This window comes from Triticum urartu, chromosome 6A, assembly GCF_056163025.1.
Source record: "Triticum urartu cultivar PI428250 chromosome 6A, HENAU_Tu73, whole genome shotgun sequence".
In the NCBI taxonomy this organism is placed as follows: domain Eukaryota; kingdom Viridiplantae; phylum Streptophyta; class Magnoliopsida; order Poales; family Poaceae; genus Triticum; species Triticum urartu.
Window position 1 is genome coordinate 594,886,179 of NC_141878.1, and position 20,406 is coordinate 594,906,584.

At 49.4% G+C, this 20,406-nt stretch overlaps 1 long non-coding RNA gene across 1 annotated transcript; it reads left to right on the forward strand.

The window, feature by feature from the left end:
- Window positions 1–18,908: 18,908 nt before the first annotated feature.
- Window positions 18,909–20,115, forward strand: LOC147966935 (uncharacterized). Its single transcript, XR_015609098.1, has 2 exons — window positions 18,909–19,526; window positions 19,644–20,115. It is a non-coding gene; the product is annotated as an uncharacterized LOC147966935 (long non-coding RNA).
- Window positions 20,116–20,406: the final 291 nt, after the last annotated feature.

Sequence of the window (20,406 nt, forward strand, 5' to 3'; positions counted from 1 at the left end):
GGGGGAGGGGGCGCGGCCCACCCTGGCTGCCCCTCTCTCTCAACATTTACCTTTGGAGACACCTGTAGAGCTCCTTTATAATCACCCAGTTACGTTGTGACGTTTGGTAGCACACAAAGTGTTCCTCCGGTAAACGGGAGTTGCATAATCTCATAGTCATAAGAACATGTATAAGTCATGAAGAAAGCAATAGCAACATACTAAACGATCGGGTGCTAAGCTAATGGAATGGGTCATGTCAATCACATCATTCTCTTAATAATGTGATCCCGTTAATAAAATGACAACACATGTCTATGGTTAGGAAACATAACCATCTTTGATTAACGAGCTAGTCAAGTAGAGGCATACTAGTGACATTTAGTTTGTCTATGTATTCACACAAGTATTATGTTTCCGGATAATACAATTCTAGCATGAATAATAAACATTTATCATGATATAAGGAAATAAAATAATAACATTATTATTGCCTCTAGGGCATATTTCCTTCAGAGAGAGGGGGCCGGCCCCCTAGATCCCATCTAGGGTTGGGGGCGGCGGCCAAGGGGGGGGAGGAGTGCCTCCCAAGTCAAGTGGAGGCCCTCCCCTTTAGGGTTTCCCCTTTCCCATGCGCATGGGCCTTGGGGGGGCTGGTGCCCTTGGCCCATTAAGGTTAGAGAGCCCCCCTACAGCCCATGCTGCTGTATTGGATGTGGTGGAACATTTTCCGGACCTCCGGACCCCTCCGGAATCCTCCAGAACCTTCCGGAAGCTTCCGGGTACAATACCGGGAAAAACCAAACTTTTCCCGGAACCCGAACAACAACTTTCCATATATAAATCTTTACCTCCGGACCATTTCAGAACTCCTCGTGACGTCCGGGATCTCATCCGGGACTCCGAACAACATTCGGTAATCACATACAAGTCTTCCTAATAACCCTAGCGTCATCGAACCTTAAGTGTGTAGACCCTACGGGTTCGGGAACCATACAGACATGACCGAGACAACTCTCCGGCCAATAACCAACAGCGGGATCTGGATACCCATGTTGGCTCCCACATGTTCCATGATGATCTCATCGGATGAACCACGATGTCGAGGATTCAATCAATCCCGTAATCAATTCCCTTTGTCCAGCGGTATTGTACTTGCCCGAGATTCGATCATCGGTATCCCGATACCTTGTTCAATCTCGTTAACGGCAAGTCTCTTTACTCGTTCCATAACACATCATCCCGTGATCAACTCCTTGGTCACATTGTGCACATTATGATGATGTCCTATCGAGTGGGCCCAGAGATACCTCTCCGTTTACACGGAGTGACAAATCCCAGTCTCGATTCGTGCCAATCCAACAGACACTTTCGGAGATACCTGTAGTGTACCTTTATAGCCACCCAGTTACGTTGTGACGTTTGGCACACCCAAAGCACTCCTACGGTATCCGGGAGTTGCACAATCTCATGGTCTAAGGAAATGATACTTGACATTAGAAAAGCTTTAGCAAACGAACTACACGATCTTGTGCTAGGCTTAGGATTGGGTCTTGTCCATCACATCATTCTCCTAATGATGTGATCCCATTATCAACGACATGCAATGTCCATGGTCAGGAAACTGTAACCATCTATTGATCAACGAGCTAGTCAACTAGAGGCTTACTAGGGACATGGTGTTGTCTATGTATCCACACATGTATCTGAGTTTCCTATCAATACAATTCTAGCATGGATAATAAACGATTATCATGAACAATGAAATATAATATAATAATAAATAATTTATTATTGCCTCTAGGGCATATTTCCAACAGTCCCTCACATAGAAAACCTGTGCCACATCATTGGCTAGGAAGAATGGTTCGTCTGCATACGCAAGATTGTTGAGATCCACTGTTGTCATTCCGTACTGCAGGTCTTCCGTTACCCCGCCTCGTGTCATATTGACCCATTTGCACCGAAACAAAGGGACCTTCAAACCACGTCGATAGTCAAGTTCCCATATGTCCTGTATATAACCATAATATGTTTCCTTTCCCGTCTTGGTTTCTGCATCAAAGCGGACACCACTGTTTTGGTTGGTGCTCTTCTTATCTTGGGCGATCGTGTAAAATGTATTACCATTTATCTCGTACCCTTTGAAAGTCATTATATTCGAAGATGGTAACTGGGACAACAAGTACAGGTCATCTTCAATAGAGGTGTCATGCATGGTACGCGTCTGCAACCAGCTGGCAAAACTCCTAGTTTGTTCACGTGTAATCCAGTCATCAGACCACTCCGGGTGTTTGGAGCGTAGCAAATTCTTGTGTTCATCCATATACGGAGCCACCAAGGCAGAATTCTGTAGAACTATGTAGTGTGCTTTAGTGAGAGAATGTCCGTCCATACATATTATTTGTTCCCCTCCTAGCGTGCCTTTTCCATCCAGTCTGCCCTTATGCCGCGATTCAGGAACACCAATCGGCTTAAGGTCAGGAATAAAGTCAATACAAAACTCAATGACCTCCTCATTTTCATGGCCCTTGGAGATGCTTCCTTCTGGCCTAGCATGGTTATGAACATATTTCTTTAAGACTCCCATGAACCTCTCAAAGGGGAACATATTGTGTAGGAATACAGGACCCAAAACATTAATCTCTTCACATAGGTGAACTAGGACGTGTGTCATGATGTTGAAGAAGGATGGTGGGAACACCAACTCGAAACTGACAAGACATTGCACCAAATCATTCTCTAACCTTGGTATGATTTCTGGATCGATTACCTTCTGAGAGATTGCATTGAGAAATGCACATAACTTCACAATGGCTAATCGAACGTTTTCCGGTAGAAGCCTTGTCGGTGTCAAAACCGGCGGATCTCGGGTAGGGGTCCCGAACTGTGTGTCTAGGCCGGATGGTAACAGGAGGCAAGGGACACGAAGTTTTACCCAGGTTTGGGCCCTCTCGATGGAGGTAAAACCCTACGTCCTGCTTGATTAATATTGATGATATGGGTAGTACAAGAGTAGATCTACCAAAAGATCGGAGAGGCTAAACCCTAGAAGCTAGCCTATGGTATGATTGTTGTTCTGTATGTTGTCCTACGGACTAAAACCCTCCGGTTTATATAGACACCGGAGAGGGTTAGGGTTACACAAAGTCGGTTACAATGGTAGGAGATCTGAATATCCGTATCGCCAAGCTTGCCTTCCACGCCAAGGAAAGTCCCTTCCGGACACGGGACGAAGTCTTCAATCTTGTATCTTCATAGTCCAGGAGTCCGGCTGAAGGTATAGTCCGGCTATCCGAACACCCCCTAATCCAGGACTCCCTCAGTAGCCCCTGAACCAGGCTTCAATGACGACGAGTCCGACGCGCAGATTGTCTTCGTCATTGCAAGGCGGGTTCCTCCTCCAAGTACTTCATAGAAGATTTTGAACATAAAGATAGTGTCCCGCTCTGCAAAATAAGTTTCCACATATTGCCATAGAGAGAATAACATTTACACAAATCTAATCTGCTGACGTATTCCGTAGTGTGACACACCACGGCCAAGCCTTTATCCGAGTCGTTTTATTATCCCACCTCAGCGCGTCATGCGAGGCGGTTTCCTTGGCACGTCTTGTTAAAGCAGAGATCGTGTCCCCTTATTCCGGGATTCTCATCAATACGGGCGTGGGTAACCCAACCACGCCATTGCTTACGGGGCTTGGAGATAAGCGAGTTTTACTAGGCTGGTGGGGACACGTAGTTGCGTCCACCCATATAAGGGGATAAGGATCCACCTTTTCACCTAAGCCTTCTTCCTCCCTTGCTTATCCATTCTCGCACACTCGAGCTCCAGCGCCCAAGTCCGCACTCCCCACCTCAGCCTTCTCCAGCCATGTCCGGAGCGGGAGGCAAGTGGATGGTCTCCTCCATCACGGAGGGACACATCAAAAAACTAAGGAAGGCCGGATACTTGTCTAATGACATCGTGTACCGGCTTCCCAAAAAGGGGCAGCTCATCCCCACCCCTAGGCCCCATGAGAGGGTGGTGTTCCTCCCCCATTTCCTCCGCAGACTGGGCTTCCCTTTCCACCCATTTGTCCGGGGGCTCATGTTCTACTATGCCCTGGATTTCCACGATCTGGCCCCGAACTTTATCCTCAACATCTCGGCGTTTATCGTCGTGTGCGAGGCTTTCCTCCGCATCCGCCCCCATTTCGGCCTATGGCTCAAGACTTTCAATGTCAAGCCTAAGGTGGTGCGCGGCAACCAGGCGGAGTGCGGAGGCGCCATGGTGGGCAAGATGCCCAATGTCTTATGGCTCGAGGGCTCCTTTGTGGAGACCCTGAAGGGGTGGCAATCGGGGTGGTTTTACATCACCGAGCCGCGCGACCCCGAATGGGTCGCACCCCCCGAGTTTCAATCCGGCCCCCCTACGCGGCTCACCTCCTGGAAGGAGACGAGCCTGTCATGGGGTAAAAAGAGGAGAGCTGACCGGACTCCAAACATGCGTCCAAACCCTGGTGGACAAGAAGCTCAAACTTGTCAACGTAGTCGAGGTTATGCTCATCCGCCTAATCCTCCCGTGTCAACAATGGGCTTTCAACCTGTGGGAGTTCGACCCAGCGCGGCACCGAACTCTGAGCAAGCTCTTCGACACGACGTACGAAGATGCCTGGAAGGTGCTTTTCAAGGGCGCCGAGGCCCCCGCATCCGCTACTGAGGATCGCAGATTCAGTACGCAGCATCACGCTCATGCGGTAAGCTGTTTTTTCCTTTTACAGGGTATTAGTTTTTCATAGTTTGACTCTATGCGGGATCTAAGCCCCCTTACCTTTGACAGGACTGGCAGGAGACATCCGGACAGATCAACTGTCCGGCTCCTTTGCCCGAAGGCCCAGCGGACGCTCGTTTGGCGAAGCTGCTGGTTCCGGCACCCTATGTGGTGCCGGAGAAGAAGGCCACGAAGAAGGCCACGGGGACTCGAAAGAGTGCACGGCGCCAGGAGGTGTCGGATCCATCATCCGACGGTTCCGAGGCGCATTCCTCCCGTGAAGACGAGGAGGAAGAAGAAGAGACCTCTCCCCCTCCAGCGGGAGGAGAGAAGAAAAGGAAGGCCGCCCCAGCTGGGGAGGCCGAAGGGTCCAAGAAGGGGAAAACCCTTCCTCCGTACTATTCCACCGACGCCGACGACGGCGGAGAGGAGTGGCCGCCTAGGGCCAAGCCCCTGGCAAAATCGTAAGTATCTGGATACCAGAGTAATTCATAGTATTCGTTTATTGCACAGCTTTCCCTTATGTCAAATATGTTTATGCAGCCCACCTAAAGACCGGCTCGACGCGTCGTCGAGCGGCTCACTAGACTCGTCGGATGTGAACTCGCTTCCGACGGCTTCCTCCCCCCGCCCTACGGACGACACCGAAGTGTTGTCCCAACAGGTTCCAAGCCGGGAGGAGGTGGTCCTGGAGGCGCCGCAAGGCGACCTCCCAGACTCCAGGAGTAAAGGGGATGAAACCCCCCAGGGCTCCAAGTCCGGCTCTAGGCCGGACACCGCTCCGGAACCTTCAAAGGTTCCAGAGTCCGGCGGGGGACCTCCTTCCAAGAGGAGCAAGCCCACCATGCCGGTGACCCCCGTCCAACCGGAGGCGCCGGACAATATGTTGGAGGCGCTCCAAGGTGCCTCCATCGACGAGGAGCACCGCACCATTATGAGTGTGGTGGTCCAGAAGGTTCAGTCCGCCAAGAGCGGACTGACTGAAGCTTGTACTAGCCTTTTAACAGGCTTTGAGGTAAGTAAAGAATGTGTAAATAATATTACCGCATAGACCGTAGCCCCTGATGCTCTGTGTGGCGTTCGGGGAGAAAAGCCGAATGGAGGATCAAATAAAATTTGCAGGAGTCTAACAAAAGGGAGTCAATATGCGTATGCAGGCTTCTCTGCTTGCGTCCGCCGCACTGACTGCGGAAGTGGACACGCTAAAGCAGAACCTCGAGCGGTCCGAGCAAGAACTCGGGCGTGCCAAGAAGCAGCTCGAGGAAAATGAAGGTAAGAAATACCTTGTTTAAACATATATAAAAAGGTGCAATTGCAAAAAATGACAGGATTATCGTGGCTATTGTAGGGGCCACGTCTGAGGTGGCGACCCTTAAGTAACCGTTGGTCGAGGCCGAGAAGAGGGCGGCCACGGAGCGCATCAAGCGGGAGAGGTACGAGGCCCAGGTTGGCAAGGTGCAGCAAGAGCTCCGGGTTCTCATGAAAAAACATGAGAGTTTGGAGCTTGACTCAAAGACGCGAGCGTCCAAGCTCGCGGCGGCTATTGAAAATGCCAAGTCTGCCATGGCCGAATCCCAGAAGACCCTCCAAGAGTTGGATGAGGTGAAGAAGATAGCGGCGGGTAAGGCATTCTTTATGCAAAGCAAACACATAAACATGAGTTACTTGTTACTTACCCGAATCTGGAGCTCTCCAGGAGCGTTCGCAGATCTTCCCCGGAGTGTGTCCGATGCCGCCGCATTCTATCGAGCCGAGGAGGGCAGCTCGACAGAGAAGGTGTTCTGGTCTCAGTATGCTGAGGCCGGACACCCCGTGCCCCTGAGCGACCAGCTGAAGCAACTGGTCGAGCTCCACAAGGTGGGCGAACAGGCCATGAAGGGCCTCATAGTTCGGCTGTGGCCTGGAGAGGCTCTGCCTGGGAGCTATTTCGGGCTGGTGCGGTGGCTGGTGGAGGTCTGTCCAAGGCTCGAAGTCATCAAGTGCTCCGCCTGCATTGAAGGTGCCCGTGGGGCCCTTGCCCGTGCTAAAGTGCACTGGGGCAAGCTGGATGCTGAGAAGCTTGTGAAGGACGGGCCACCGCCGAGGAAAGAGCATCGCAAGCCCGAGAATTATTATAAGGATGTTCTGAAGGGTGCCTGCCTTGTGGCGGATGAATGTTCTAGGGATGTAATTTTTGAGTGAAACTTGCTTGTTTTGTCCTGTGCGCTGAAAACTTGTTCATATGCGCTAAGCAATGCTGTTGGAATTTAAAATATTACCTTCTGTGCGGTTGTTTATCAATTCTGAGAGATGGCGAGTCGTCGGCTTCTGCCCCCGTGCCGCTAGTGCTGGGGTGTTCGGGGATAAACCTGAGCGCTCTTTTTCCCATGTTTGGGTCCTTCGAGGGAGGCGCTCAGCCCAATGAACAAGGCAATCAGACTATAATGCGTGAACACTCTCGCTTAGCCATAGAATTCTATAATTTTAAATTTCGGCGAAGCCCCTGGTATTCGGAAGACCGAGTTCGGGGCGCTATCCATGCCTTGGCCGGACAGAGCCGACTCCTCACTCTAAGCGGCATAAGTCTTTAGGGACTCGAAAAACCTCTCGAACAGCGACCAGCTCTCGCTTCATCATGACAGTCAGTTTTAGCTTTCTCCACTGAGGTGCTCGACCCAGCTCAACTGGGGCACAATCGCAGTGGTTCTCCTAGTGCTACCTTAGCTGATATAGCGGAACGTAAGGCACCAAAACATAGGAGCCGGGCAAACCCAACTATTGACCCAAGACATGATTCGGAGCCGATGCATATAGTGCTATAAGTTCGGGGTGCCGCACTTGTTAAAGTGTTCGGACTTCTCACACCATATTGAGGGGTACTAAAGCCCCTGGCGTATTTTGGCCGTACCAAAGTGTACGGGTGCAACATGTCGTTAAGGAACATATATTTGTAAAAGAAGTAATGCAAAAATAGACAAAAGCTATGCATTGTTTATTAAAAAGGGCTGCGATCAAAGCAGAACGATACAAATAATGCGATAAGCAAAAGGTTGGACTATTTTAACATGTCCGTTCCAGGGGCAGGCTGCGGAATGGTATGCGAAACAGGTATACTGCTCGTGATAGAGACCACCTGGGGGTTCCGTAATGCGGCATGGCTTGTCTGCTTCCCTGATTCTTGCATCATTTGTGCGGCAATTGAACTGCCGAACATGCCTTCCGAAGAGTGGAGTCCTGAAATTAATAGAAAATTAAAAAATTGGCAACCCCTGGTGCGGTTTAAGCCGTGTTTCGGGCGTGCCGTGATGGTGCCCCTCCCCCTGTACCCATGGTATCTCTAGAGCGTAGTTATGTACGTGAAGTACTGGCGTCACCTTTTTGCGAGGGTTGGGGTTGGGGCCGCATTGCTACGCCTTCTCGGATCGTGCCAGGCGGTCTTGTTGTAGGTTACTCCGGGCGTGCTTGACGGTGTCCGGTCGTTTAGTGGCCGGACTGGAGAACTGCCTGGAGAGGCTGCTTCGTACTTCCGCTGCAAGGGCCGCCGTGTGCTCCTCCGTTCGGAGGGAGCGTTCGGTGTTTCCATTGACCGTAATTACTCCTCGAGGGCCTGGCATCTTGAGCTTAAGGTATGCGTAGTGCGGTACCGCATTGAACTTGGCGAATGCGGTTCGCCCGAGCAGTGCGTGATAACCACTGTGGTGCGGGACTATGTCGAAGATTAACTCCTCGCTTCGGAAATTATCCGGAGATCCGGAGACCAGTTCAAGTGTGACTGAGCCTATACAGTTGGCCTCTACACCTGGTATTACACCTTTAAAGTTCGTTTTGGTGGGCTTAATCCTCGAGGGATCTATGCCCATTTTCCGCATTGTATCCTGGTAAAGCAGGTTCAGGCTGCTACCTCCGTCCATAAGGACTCTAGTGAGATGAAATTCGTCAATAATTGGGTCTAGAACCAATGCGGCGAATCTGCCATGACGGATGCTAGTGGGATGGTCCCTTCGATCAAAGGTGATCGGGCAGGAGGACCATGGGTTGAACTTTGGGGCGACTGGCTCTACCGCGTATACGTCCCTTAACGCGCGCTTACGCTCCCTTTTGGGGGCGTGGGTTGCGTATATCATGTTCACTGTTCGCACTTGTGGGGGAAAACCTTTCTGTCCACTGTTGTTCGGCGGCCGGGGCTCCTCGTCGTCATCGCTATGCAGCCCCTTGTCTTCATTTTCGGCATTTAACTTGCCTGCCTGCTTGAACACTCAACAATCCCTGTTGGTGTGATTGGCCAGCTTTTCGGGGGTGCCATGTATCTGGCACAAGCGGTCGAGTATTCGGTCCAAACTGGATGGGCCCCTAGGATTCCTTTTGAACGGTTTTTTCCGCTGACCGGATTTAGAGCCTCTGAATCCGGCATTAACTGCCGTATCCTCTGCATTGTCGCCGTTAATGTGGCGCTTCTGTTTGTTACGACGCGACCTGCCACTACTGTCCCTGGTATCCGAGTTACCAGGGTTCTTGGTCATATTGTTGCTACGAGCAAGCCAGCTGTCTTCTCCCGCACAAAAGTGGGTCATGAGTGTCGTGAGTGCTGCCATAGACTTCGGCTTTTCCTGTCCAAGGTGCTAGGCAAGCCACTCGTCACGGATATTGTGCTTGAAGGCTGCTAGGGCCTCAGCATCCGGACAGTCGACTATTTGATTTTTCTTTGTTAGAAACCGTGTCCAGAATTGCCTGGCCGATTCCTCTGGCTGCTGAATTACGTGACTTAGGTCATCGGCGTCTGGGGGTCGCACATAAGTGCCCTGGAAATTGTCGAGGAATGCGGCTTCCAGGTCCTCCCAACAACTGATTGATCCTGTTGGCAAGCTGTTAAGCCAATGCCGAGCTGGTCCTTTAAGCTTGAGTGGGAGGTATTTGATGGCGTGGAAATCATCGCCGCGGACCATGTGGATATGAAGGGGATAATCCTCGATCCATACCGCAGGATCTGTTGTGCCATCATATGATTCGATGTTTACGGGTTTGAAACCCTCGGGGATTTGATGATCCATTATTTCGTCTGTGAAGCATAGTGGGTGTGTGGCGCCTCTGTACTGGGCTATATCACGACGTAGCTCCAACGAGCTTTGTCTACTGTGTTCAGCCCTGCCGAATTTGTGGCCGGCGTGACGGTTACCGTCTCGAGTCATGGGGCACCCACGCGATCCGTAGATCGATCTTGTTTGCCTTGCCTTGTCCTCCAACATATCTCGCAGGTCCGGCGCATTTTCCCGTGCCTTGGTACGGGGTGCGGCTTGAGTGGAGAGCCGAGAGGCCTCTCTGTCACGGCCACGGGGTGGCCGATCGGCCATATCGAGTGCAGGTGATGTAGGTTTAAGTGCTTCCTCCTGTAATCGGGGTAGCAACCTGCGCTTTGGGTAGCTCTTGGAGGGGCGTTCGAGTTTATGCTCTTCGGCCGCAAGGACTTCAGTCCATCTGTCGACTAGCAAATCTTGATCAGCTCTAAGTTGCTGCTATTTTTTCTTGAGGCTTCTTGCCGTGGCCATAAGCCTGCGTTGAAAACGCTCTTGCTCGACGGGATCCTCTGGCACGGCGAATTCATCGTCGTCGAGGTTTGCCTCGTCTTCGGAGGGAGGCATATAGTTATCGTCCTCGACCTCTCTGTCTGCCGCTCTCTCATGAGGGCTGGTTTCTCCATCCTCCTGTGCTAAATCTTGCTGGAGGGGGTTTTCTTCGGCACTTTCCGGAGTATTATTATCTCCCATGCTGGAATCACCATATTTGTTTTGGCGGGATTTTGAGCGGCGCCGCTGACGCCGGCCCTTAGGCTGTTTCTTGGAGGGATCATCCTCCGCTGTTCCATTGCCATCTCCTTCTTTTGGGGTGTCCACCATGTATATGTCATATGACGAGGTGGCTTTCCAGGGCCTAATAGGAGCTGGTTCTTCATCGTCTCCTTCATCGGCGTCCATACCGTCGATGTCTTCGGAGTCGAAGTCGAGCATGTCGGTTAAATCGTCGACAGTGGCTACAAAGTGGGTGGTGGGTGGGCTTTGAATATTTTCATCATCCATACCCCAACCTTGCTGACCGTAGTCCGGCCAGGGCTCTCCTGATAAAGAGAGAGACTTCAATGTCTTCAGAATATCGCCGAAAGGCGAGTGCTGAAAGATGTCCGCGGCAGTAAACTCCGTGATCGATGCCCAATCGGATTCGATTGGCAGGGGCGCGGAGGGTTCGGAGTCCGGAGAGGAGTCCGGCTCCTTGGAGTCACAAGTCTCGTAGAGTGCGGGGCTGGTGTTCGGCTCGATCGCTGTTGGGATTGCAGCCCCCGAGGCGGCGTCCAACCACCTATCCTCGATCGGCGCCGTTGGCTCCGAATTAAGGGTCGAAGCCGATGCGGGTGCGGCCTCTAGGGCACTGTTCGGCGGCAGAGCTAGATCATGCTCGTCGGGACAGTGCGGCACGCTCGGCAGTGGCTCGAATTCGTCGAAGATCAAGTCCCCGCGGATGTCAGCCGTGTAGTTTAAACTTCCAAATCTGACCTGATGGCCAGGGGCGTAGCTTTCGATCTGCTCCAGATGGCCAAGTGAATTGGCCCGCAGTGCGAAGCTGCCGAAGACGAAGATCTGTCAGGGGAGGAAGGTCTCACCCTGGACTGCATTGTTATTGGTGCTCCTGGACTGCATTGTTATTGGTGATCGTAGGAGCCATCGAGCCTGACGGCGACGACACAGAGGAACTCTCAATGAAAGCACCAATGTCGGTGTCAAAACCGGCGGATCTCGGATAGGGGGTCCCGAACTGTGCGTCTAGGCCGGATGGTAACAGGAGGCAAGGGACACGAAGTTTTACCCAGGTTCGGGCCCTCTCGATGGAGGTAAAACCCTACATCCTGCTTGATTAATATTGATGATATGGGTAGAACAAGAGTAGATCTACCACGAGATCGGAGAGGCTAAACCCTAGAAGCTAGCCTATGGTATGATTGTTGTTCTGTATGTTGTCCTACGGATTAAAACCCTCCGGTTTATATAGACACCGGAGAGGGTTAGGGTTACACAAAGTCGGTTACAATGGTAGGAGATCTGAATATCCGTATCGCCAAGCTTGCCTTCCATGCCAAGGAAAGTCCTTTCCGGACACGGGACGAAGTCTTCAATCTTGTATCTTCATAGTCCAGGAGTCCGGCTGAAGGTATAGTCCGGCTATCTGAACACCCCCTAATCCAGGACTCCCTCAAGCCCCCTCAATGCAACCGGAAGCAGTTGCGTCATAATCACGTGGCAGTCATGAGACTTTAGGTTCTGGAACTTTTTCTCTGCCATGTTTATTATTCCCTTTATATTCGACGAGAAGCCAGACGGTACCTTAATACTAAGCAGGCATTCAAAGAAGATTTCCTTCTCTTCTTTGGTAAGAGCGTAGCTTGCATGACCCTGATGTATGCCGTCTTTTCCGTGCATACGTTGCTGGTCCTCCCGTGCCTCAGGTGTATCTTTTGTCTTCCCATACACGCCCAAGAAGCCAAGCAGGGTCACACAAAGATTCTTCGTCACGTGCATCACGTCGATTGCGGAGCGGACCTCTAGGTCTTTCCAATAGGGCAGGTCCCAAAATATAGATTTCTTCTTCCACATGGGTGCGCGTCCGTCAGCGTCATTCGGAATAGGTTGTCCACCAGGACCCTTTCCAAAGACCACCTTCAAATCCTTGACCATATCATGTACATCAGCACCAGTACGGTGGCGAGGCTTCGTCCGGTGATCCGCCTCACCTTTGAAATGCTTGCCTTTCTTTCTTACGGGATGCCTGCTCGGAAGAAATCGACGATGTCCCAGGTACACATTCTTCTTACAATTAGCCAAATATATACTGTCGGTATCGTCCAAACAGTGCGTGCATGCGCGGTATCCCTAGTTTGTCTGTCCTGAAAGGTTACTGAGAGTAGGCCAATCATTGATGGTCACGAACAGCAACGCCTTTAGGTCAAATTCTTCCCCCATGTGCTCATCCCACGCACGTACACCTGTTCCATTCCACAGTTGTAAGAGTTCTTCAACTAATGGCCTTAGGCACACATCAATGTCGTTGACGGGTTGCTTAGGGCCTTGGATGAGCACTGGCATCATAATGAACTTCCACTTCATGCACAACCAAGGAGGAAGGTTATACAAACATAGAGTCACAGGCCAGGTGCTATGGTTGCTGCTCTGCTCCCCAAAAGGATTAATGCCATCTGCGCTTAGACCAAACCATACGTTCCTTGCGTCATCTGCAAACTCCTTCCCGTACTTTCTTTCGATTTTTCTCCACTGCGACCCGTCAGCGGGTACTCTCAACTTTCCATCTTTCTTACGTCTTCTCTGTGCCATCGCATCGCCTTGGCATGCTCTTTGTTTTGGAACAAACGTTTCAACCGTGGTATTATAGGAGCATACCACATCACCTTGGCAGGAATCTTCTTCCTGGGGCGCTCGCCCTCGACATCACCAGGGTCATCGCGGCTGATCTTATAGCGCAATGCACCGCATACCGGGCAAGCGTTCAAATCCTCGTACTCACCGTGGTAGAGGATGCAATCATTAGGGCATGCATGTATCTTTTGCACCTCTAACCCTAGAGGGCAGACAGCCTTCTTTGCTTCGTACGTACTCTCGGGCAATTCGTTGTCCTTTGGAAGCATATCCTTTATCATTACCAGCAACTTTCCAAATCCCTTGTCAGATACATCATTCTCTGCCTTCCATTGCAGCAATTCCAGTGTGGTGCCCAGCTTTTTCTTGTCACCTACGCAATTCGGGTACAACAATTTTTTGTGATCCTCTAACATGCGCTGCAACTTCTTCTTCTCCAAATCACTTGCGCGGTTTCTCTTTGCATCGGCAATGGCCCGACCTAGATCATCAACGGGCTCATCCGATGCCTCTTCTTCAGCTTCTTCCCGCATTGCCGGCTCAGTTTCTTCCCGCATTACCGGCTTAGCTTCTTCCCTCATTGTTGTATCATCGTATTCAGGGAACCCATGGCCAGGATAGCTGTCGTCGTCCTCTTCTTCTTCATTGTCTTCCATCATAACCCCTCTTTCTCCATGCTTGGTCCAAACATTATAGTGGGGCATGAAACCGGACTCAAACAGGTGGACGTGAATGGTTCTTGGCATAGAGTAATTGCGACCATTCTTACAGCCAGCACATGGACAATGCATAAAACCATCCGCTCGCTTGTTTGCCTCAACCGCAAGCAGAAAAGTACGCACGCCATTAATGAACTCAGGAGAGCATCGGTCATCGTACATCCATTGCCGGCTCATCTTCAATACACAGCACCGAAAACATCAAATTAATACAATACATAAAGTTCATACATAAAGATCATACAACACTTAAATGCAACAAACAAATAACTCTCTAGCTAAAGAATTTAAATGCAACAACAAATACGATCAAGATCGCAACTAAGGTAACAATTGATCCAACAGCATAATGATACCAAGCCTCACTATGAATGGCATATTTTCTAATCTTTCTAATCTTCAAGCGCATTTTCTCCATCTTAATCTTGTGATCATCGACGACATCGGGAACATGCAACTCCAATTCCATCTTCTCCTCCTCAATTCTTTTCAATTTTTCCTTCAAATCCTTGTTTTCTCTTTCAACTAAATTTAACCTCTCGACAATAGGGTCAGTTGGAATTTTCGGTCCAACTACCTCCTACATACAAATATCTATGTCAACTTGATGGGTATAATTTGTCATAAACACGAAATGCAATGAATAGTTTTAAAAGAGAATATACCACATCCGAATCATAACCCGGACGAGGGCCGACGGGGACGGATATCAAAACCATGGCACTATGCATAACAAACAACGTATGGGTAAGATAATTATACAAGTAACTATATATCCAAATCACACAAACATCAATTTTTTATATAAAACTTTATGAACAAGAGGCTCACCACAAGGTGGTGCCGGCGACGGGACGTTGCGAGCGATCGACGGTGGTTACGACGGAGATTTAGAAGGTACTAAGTAAACCACACCTACATATGCAAAACTAAGTGTTATTTTTGACCTCAAATTGCATATAAATCAAATACTAGCACATATATATAATTCCTCCCAAATTACTAAACTCAAAAATCAATCACTATATAAAGCATTGCACGAGCTAATCTAGCAATAAGAGATGAAAGGAAAAAGTTGCTAACCTTTGTGATCATTTGAATGGATGGGGGCCTTCAAATCTTGGGCAAAATGTGTGATGAGCTTGAGAGGAAGAGGGAAAAGAACAGAGAGGAGAGGGGAAAGGGGAAGAACAGAGCGAGTTCGGGTGGACGAAGGGTCTATGTAGGACGACCTTTAGTACCGGTTCGTGATACGACCCGGTACTAAAGGTGCTGGAGGAGCCCCGGACTGACAACATCCTGCCACCACTCACTTTAGTACCGGTTCGTGGCACGAACCGGTGCTAAAGGTTCGCTATGAACCGGTACTAACGAGAGCGGCCCGGCTAGCCGTTGGAACCGGCACTAATGTACACATTAGTGCCGGCTCAAATTCAAACCGGCACTAATGTGCTTCACGTTTGACCCTTTTTCTACTAGTGCCGTTAACAACGCCCCATGCGGTTTATGCCATCAATTCGATGCAACAACACGCGGAATAGAATTGGCCTTAATTTTCGGCCTGTGAAGTTCAACAATCAATCAATATATAGAAAAATCGTTCCTGTTATTGATTTCTTTGTTTTTTTATCCCTAGTGAGAATTAAGAGGCCATGTTCTAAAGTTCACCTAAAAATGACCCACTCCAAAACTTATATAACAATGGTTTAAAGCCGAGTTGGATTTATGTTTTATCATTTTCACCAACAAAAATATATATTCCAGTGTCAATGCCAAACCTTGGTGACATGGTGTTGAGCTTCGATCAGTACTTGGTGTCGATCCACCGATCGCAGCCCAGCCCCACGTTGCAGCATCCGTAGGCCGTTGGATCTTCATTGTCATTCACTCGCACATCTCGCAGACAAGGGGCAATCGCTCTCGCATTTCGTCGCCCCGCCGTCGTGGCCATGGACATGAAGCTCCCTGCGAGGCTAGTTTCCCCCCCCTTACTTTATTTTCTCCAAAGACGATTGTGTACCATTATTTTGGTATACAGGCGCCAATTGTAAGTAGGAAAAGGTTGTTCACAAAAGGGGTGATGCTGCTTCTCACGGGGCCGGTGTGAGACGAGGCCAAAGGGGTGGCCTTTTGAATGCACAAGAAGCGCACATATGCACACAGAAATCATGTGTACACTCTACCAGCGCAGCACAGGGCCAAGCAGCGAGCGGAGCAGCTCAAAAGTTGCTCTGAGACTGAGAGTGAAGTGCAGGGGAGGGAATTGGAATTGATTGGTTGTAGGGTCGCGCTCTCTCGTGTCACTCACTCACTCACACCTGTAGCTAGCACGGCACCACTCACTCACACTCTCACAGGACCCAATCCCAGCCTCTCCTGAAAAGAAAAGGCTCCATGCCTTTCCTCCGAACCACAAGCTGCACGCTGCTGCTAGCTAGCTAGCTAGCAAGATCACACTCCTCTTCATAGCAGCCACTGCTGCTGCCGCCTGTTGCTGTCCCTTCCCTATCCTCTACTTCACACTTACTGCTGCTGTTTTTCTAAAAAAGAAAAAAAACACTTACTGCTGCCGCTACTACGAGTGCCGCTTACTACTACTGTTATTACTACAACGACGACGACGACGTACTTTGGCACCAATGGTGGCAGGGAGAAAGTGAGAGAGGCACTTCGGTTCAGTGTTGTCTGTACAGCGACACCAGTCACCGGTAACTAGCTAAGCTACTCGCCAGTGGCAGCTGACCGCGTGTGGTCGTCAGACGCCGGCCGTGTGCGTTTTGTAGCCACCAAATAGTGATGAGGAGGAACACCGTGCTTTCTGGATATTTATCCGAGCTCATCTGGTCCTGCCTACAACGTCGAGGTCTGCCTATAATCTCTCAGTATACGTAGCTACTACGAGCGGATAACGCCGGGAAGGAAAGGAGGTCGTCGCTGCTAGCAGTTGGATCCGACACACTACGCTACTGGAGTAGATTACTACCAACTAGTAGTAATAGTAGTAGCCAGCGCGTACCTTGACAACGAACGCCCTCCCTTTTCTTCTTCAGACAACACCAACCAGAGGTGCACAATTCTTCAGATTGAGCTTTGACAATTCTACTAATCGTTGAAGAGGTTCATCTGTGAGCTGTTAATCAAGTTCAGGTTACCTCATCAACTATCAAGTGCCAGTGGTGTGTACGTGTGGCACACTGACTCACAGTGGCATACTCGTAGATGCGAGCCGGATCTGCACATGATAGGCGTGCGGTAAAGACCAGTACTGGTAAAGACGACTGACATGGCAGCTACCGGAATTGCCAATTTCGGAAGCATGGTTTAGGTCGGGGCTGAAAGCAGGCCAAGAGGACGATGCCCCCACTCCACTGCCCGTTCCCAATCATACAAGCAAGAGGACGATCAGTTGAGTGAGCTCCAGCAAAAGGAGTTGGTGAATGACCAACCCGCAGACAAGTCGCCACTACACTCTGTTTCGGCCGGCCACCAAACTAGTTATGAACTTGACAGTCACTTAGTTAGGCATCCACATGACTAATTAACCTTCTGAAATAATACTGATTATTCAGGCCCAGCTTACGGTTGCATATGTTATGATCTGTTGTAAAAAAAAATAGGCAAAAAAAAGGGTGGTAAATTGTTAGTTGGTCAAACAAACTCCGAAATAGACAAAAACTGGTTGGATAAAGTGTATTATCATAGAGTATCCACCTCAATGGCTCTCGATGTAGCTCGGGGTTAGGCCGGACAGTGTCGTGAGCCACTTAACGTCGGCATTTATCCGAAAAGGTGAATATATCGTGTGGTCGGCTTAACCAAATCCCAGACCAACTTTTCTGAAAAAGGGGAAAGCGGGAAAGAAAAAGAAAGGCCAAGGATTGTTATCTTCATCTGGCCTATCCTAGATATTATTTGGCGGTTCATTTCAGGTCGTAATCGACGGCCCCGCGGAGGAAGAGGAGAGATCGATCTAGTTTCTTTCCGTGGAATCTGTTTTCCTCCTGTGTTGTTGGATAAGACTAGAGTGGCACTGAGCAGAGACTAGGCAGTGGAGTGGTACTGGATTACTGGCCATGAGCAATCGAAACGTATGGCTTTTATTTATTTATGTAAGAAATACATATTTTTTTGAGGAAAATAAGTACATAACTATCTGCCAATTATTTATATTTCTAAATATTTCTACGGGCAGCTTAATTTGGAATTACTAAAACATATTCCCGCCGTAAACTAATATAAGAGCGTTTACATTACTACTTTGGTGATCTAAACGCTCTTATATCAGTTTACAGAAGGAGTATTATGACATATGATTCTGTTTGTTTGTTCTCCTTTTTCTTCTGTCCAACAGGTAGATGGTCAAGTACTCAAGTACATTTTGAGGATGGAAACTCAAGATTCCTGGAACATGCCGGGGTTATCTATCTTATTCTTATCCCCTCTCTTATCTCAAGTTAACAAATGTACACAAACTGCCGGACCGGAGAAGCATTTGAGAGAAGCAAGTCTGTGGCACCACTGGCTAAGATGTTTCTTGAAGCAGTCACAAAGAGCATTAGAATATCTCACATGTGTGGCTGTGTCATGTTGCTGCAACATGCACTCAACCATCCGCATGACATGAAGAAGCATAGCTTGAGGGCGGGAACAAGGGGTGATTCTGGCCACATGCATGCATGGACATGGTGCCCCTGGAATATTAACAAGCCAGAGGTTGCCTCGCCTGCCCAGCCACCAATCAAGTAGCTGGATGGATGGAGGAGTGGTTGCCCATGAGCAAAGCCAACAACATCTCAACAACAACACCACCTTGCCGCACCCCTAAGGTGAAGCTGAAGGTGAGTGGCATGCAACAACAGACTTGACTAGTGGAGAGGCCATTGACTATCTCTCCCCCTTCACTCCACGCCACTAATCTGAAATTTCTGGACCAATCATACTCCTCCATCAGCAAGCAAGCTCTCACCAAGTCTGCTTCCATGATTAATCTATTTTTTAAGAAAGAAAAATCACAAGCTTGCTCCAACTTGTCAAATCCCAGCTACTACCCTGCACAGGTGTTGATTAATCAGCTGCTGCCTTGTTAACTCCCATCATGACTAATTACTGAACACACATAGATAAGCAAAGAAATAAACACATATTTTTTGAGAACATCTTGTCATGCCACCCTCTGAGATCTCTTTCATGCATGAGTGTGACGTGGGGAGTGGTGGCCCGGCCAGCAGCCACTTGTTGATTAATCTATGGTGGCGGCGAATATCATCGGCGATCTCCTCCTCCTCTTGCTGCTGCTGGTGCAAGTGATGGCAGTGCTGGCTACTGTCGAGTGTCCCACTACTACTTCACTCGTCATCCAGCAGCTGAGCTCGATCCATCCGGCACCGCTGGTGTGTGTGCATGGTGGGTGTCCATGAACAGCACCACATGTTTGCCGCTCCCGTCTCCATCTCCATCTCGCCCCTAATATATATTCCCAACCACTATATGTGCACTATATTTTCTCCTCCCTCTACTGGCAGATTTCATGCAGTTTCTGTTCCCTCTCTCTCACATGGGTACGTAGGTGTCCACGTCGTCATGGGTGGATGGTTACAGGAGCCCAACGTCCACCGCCCAACGCATATTTTCGCACCGCTTAACTGTTGCTCATGACTTCTCTATGCTGATCGACCGACTAAACGTAAGTGTTCCCCTCTCTCTATCCGTAGTTTGATCAAAGAGAAGTAAAACACGCACCAATCTTTCTGGTTAATTTGGTGAAGCCTGGACAGTTTACACTCAAACTTTTCTTTGCCAGTTAAGCAGCTATATGTACTTGTCACGAGGTTTGTTACAGAAGCCCGACCACAATTCTTAATTAGCAAGGTAACTTTTTGCGTTCGATCTTCTCACCAACTATCAAGTAAGTACAAAAACACACTGGAAGGGCCTACAAGTGAAGTCCTCCTGCAAGCAAGGGTCGGGATCAATCACTTCTCCGTGGCAGATGAGGCAGATCGGCAGCGGCGCCGACGGGAGGCAGGAGCCCGTTCACCTGTTAGCCCGTTCATGGCAATTAGGTAGCTAAGTTAATTGAAGTCACTCAATTGGAGTGTCACGCCATCTGAGCTTGGCAAGCAAGTTGATCATGGCTCACATCAAGTAGTACTAGCCAGTCCATTAATAATAGTTTACTAGTATTGACTTTTTAGAGATGGTGGCTTGGCATGTTCATGTTCATGGTCTGGTGGTACTACTGAGGAAGAATAATATAAAAGCATTTCTGAATCTTTTGGATGATCACATAGGCAGACACCCACGCACTGATCACTCATGGGGCTGCTTAAGCGGCCTGGCTAGCCTAGCAAACACAAGCACTGATTAATGATAGATCCTTAAAGCTAGGGTTCCACATGTGGGACAACCCGGCTAATTGCCAATCATGGGCAGGATCATGGGCGCAGGCCCATGGCCGCCCATCTTTCCTGCACTGCTTAGCTGATTAATAATTAAGCTATGGCAAAGCGAGCAAGGAGGAAAGGCATCCATTACTGCTCACTCACTCTGGATTGCAGTGCAAG